The sequence below is a fragment of the Alligator sinensis genome, unplaced genomic scaffold (genome assembly GCF_000455745.1).
Source record: "Alligator sinensis unplaced genomic scaffold, ASM45574v1 scaffold899_1, whole genome shotgun sequence".
NCBI classification, from domain to species: Eukaryota; Metazoa; Chordata; order Crocodylia; family Alligatoridae; genus Alligator; species Alligator sinensis.
In genome coordinates, this window is record NW_005842614.1 from 590,463 (window position 1) to 594,149 (window position 3,687).

A 3,687-nucleotide genomic window follows, 5' to 3' on the forward strand; every position below is an offset into this window, starting at 1 on the left:
CCCGGTGCGCCGGGGAATGGGGTAAGCACCAGCCAGCAGAAGTGGCAGCGGAGCTGTGTGCCACTCGGGGCTGACAAGCGCAGGAAGGGGGAAAGTGCAGCTGAGCCCCTGCCTCTCCGGCTGGGCTCATCCTATCCTGAGCGACACATGGCTCCGCCGCCACCTCTCCTCCCTGGTGCCAACTGGGCCGGAGCTGTGGCCCAGCTGCTGCTTCCCCTCCCCAGTGCCGGCCCAGCCTGACCCTGCACGGCCTGAGTAGCACAGCACAGCACGGGGAAAGCCTGCCCAGCAGCCACTTTCCTGGGCTTACCTGCGGGGCAGGGCCCTTTCCAGTCCCGTGCAGCAAAGCAGAACCTGGGCCGGACACTGTTTCCCCTCACTGGCGCCACAGGGTCTGGGCCGGCCCCCCCAGCCCTCTCAAGCTGCAAATGTGGCCTGAGCCGGGGTGGGGCGAGGCCAGCTGGGCAGGCTGAGGTCGGGGTGGTTGCCTTGCAACCAGAACCCAAGGAAACAGCCTGAGGTGCTGCAGCCGGCAGCTGGTGCTGCCGACTGCCGCTGGAGGCTTTTAGAGAGGCAGCCGCCATTACATGGGTTTTGAAGGGGCTCCACGGGCCGGAGGGAAGTGTCAGATCTGGCCCGCGGGCTGTATTTTGCCCACCCCTGGGTTAAGCTATTCATTTTTACTTAAATTTCTTCCCCTCCCCACTTCTCTTTTTAAAATGAACCTTGTCTCAGCTTCAGTATACTCACTTCACCTAGGTCTTGCTAGGTCTTAGCAGAGAAGATTTTGCTGGCTAAAAGAATCACATGGTTGCCCAATCACATGCTCAGAAATATTTAATACTTCCTTTCATAAGAAAGGCCTTTCTGGGTGTGGTTAAATGCTCTGAAATCACTGGCAGGAAGTGTGCTATTAAAGATAACAAAAAGATTTATTTTATGAACAAGAGCAATGCCTTGCATTCAAAAGCTTGTATTTTATCCCAGCCATGTCGTTGGCCCAATAAAAGGTATCATCCCCAGAAATCTTTGCCCCTTGCTATCCAGGGAATTTGACACATTCTGAAAGACAGAAACCCGACAGCCAAGAGGTGCTGACAGATACAGTCCCTGCAACTTCCATAACCCTCTCAGTTTCACACAAACCAAAAGATGCCTGTTCTCAGTGAACTGTGCAGTCATCACATGAGCATCAGGGATGGAGGCAGAAGACCAAGAAGGGGATGGGAATTGGTAACAGTGGTGGTCCCAAGAGCACTGTTTATACCTCAAGCTGCTCACTGATTGATTGCTGATGCCTCCCCTTTCCTCACCTCCCATTCCCCAGAAGATACACTTGCTGATCTCTTCTGGTGTTTGAAGGGTGAGCAGCAGAGCACATCATCTCAACTCTGATGACACTTAAAGGCCAAGTTTGGAGGTAAATAAAGATCTTGGAGTGTACAGTCTGAATGACATACAAATTAAAAAGGATATATAAAAGCATGGCCGCCACTACCATCATAAAAGATCCCCACTGTTCACCTTGGTTTGCTTCCATAGTCATTTTGCACAACACCCTGAGGGGTGACAGACCAGAGTCTGAGCGACTAGTGGAAGAAGAAAGCTCGTGCATCAAATGCCATTGTGCCCCTACAAAACCTTAAACATGGAGAAGAGTGCTGTTAAAGTAGCCAGGACCCACAGCTTTATAGATCAGTCCCAAGAGCTTAAAAGCAAGTAAGGAGACAATACAGGGTTTGGAGATGGTGTGATAGAAACTTAATTATCTAGGTTGCTAAGTGGGAAATCACAAGCTGAACCAAGGCAGCTTCTCAGGCAGTCTTCATTTTTCTTACCCAGTCAGGAGGTCCGCTTGTCTATTCTAGGATGTGTACTTAGAGAAGCTCCTCCCATCATTGATCACAAAACAGTGAATTAGATTAAAGGGAAGTAAATTTAGAACCAATTAAAGGTGAGTGTTGTTTATGCAGTATACAGGCAACTGTGAAGGTCACTGGAGTTTGTCCAAGAAAATTCTGTGGCTAGCTTTTATTTGTTTATTAGCCTGGCTAATGCAATATCACCAGTGATATTACTAGGCATGGGTGTGTAAGCACAGACTCTGTCCCTGCAAGGAGGTCAGGGTGGATGGACTCCTGTGGTAAACAAGTGATCTAGAGTAGAGGTTCTCAAACTGTGGGCTGCAAGTTCCATTCAGGTGGTCTGCAGAAAGGTGACCTAAGGCTAAAGCTAATAAATATTACACCCGACTTCCCAAAACTTTGCTAAAAAAAACCAGGTACATCCATCGCATTAGAAAAGTAAGACTACTGATATTAAAATATGAGTTGTGTGCTTTGATTTGTAGAAGAAAAACAAGTTTATTAAGTGGTCCACCAAGACCCTCAGCAATTTTCAAGTGGTCCGCGAAAAAAAAGTTTGAGAACCACTGATCTAGAGTTTTCCCTGCCCACAACTACGTAAAGGAGCAGGAGCTAAAGATAATCAGTCTTTGACTTCAGATCATCAGTCTCCCAGAAACGATATGTAGCACAAAACACAAAGGCATTTTTCCTGGCTCACACGTGATAATTGCTCAACTCGGTAGATGCATTATGGGAACTTGTCTCTGAAATCATCAGTTGTTGGTCAATGCTGCTCAGTACCGAATAGCTTCACTCTTTCTCCTTATAAGCATCTGAAATCTTCCAGCTCAGATGAATCATGTATTTGGGATAAGCCACAGGGTCTCATTGTGGCCCAGTGCCCTCAAGCAGGTTAAGCATGTGCTTAAGCCTATCTCCAAAGGAGATCTGAAGGTTTCCTGCCTTGCTGAGTGAAGGGGGTTCTAAAATTCAGGCCAACAGTTAAAAAGTTTCCCAATAGTTCAATCCCAACTGCTGTCTTCTGATCTTTGCAGCACTGCACTGAACTAACAGACTGCACCTGAAAATATGCCAGGGAACGTATGAAATGTTAATGTAGCAATTAAAACAATATGAATATTGCAGGACTAGAGCTGCTCCCTGTCCAGTGAACACTTCTAATTCAATGTAAGCCAGTTACATTTGAGAAAATAATGAGTTCTGCTAATTAGGTCTAGCCTAGGAAGTGAGCAGTCTTCAAAATGTTAACAAAGCAACCAGAAAACAGTAGTGTGTATCTGCCTGCTTATTACCTGCTGCGGGGGGGGTGTTCATTAATGCTGCATGATGCTAAGATCACAGGTCAGATCCAAAACCTTATTGCAAATCTAGGAAAAATTATCTTTTTAATGATAAAACGCACACATCATGACCCCTCCATTCCTAGGAGTCCAAGAGGAATGCAGAGCTGACAATTTCTATGTTTAGGATGTAGAAATCATACACACAGTTGCGAATACCAAATTAAATCTGGGTTAGTGAGATGCAGGCTGGTGGGCACCAATGTGCTCATGTTAGCACATTCCTTTCAGCTGACAGATTCCAGTGCATGCATGGAAAAGTTAAGTAATACATATAATAGCTTACGTGAGTTAAATGCAGAGTCAAGATAAAGAAGACCAGTGCTTAGCCACACAGCAACAAACATGGTGGATCAGACCATTGCACATCAAATTTCATATTATGTTTCCCACACCCAATATTTCAGAGTGAGGCAACTATTTCCAAATAATGCCCATGGCCAACAAGACCATATTGTTCCTGGGAAGAGGGCATTCCT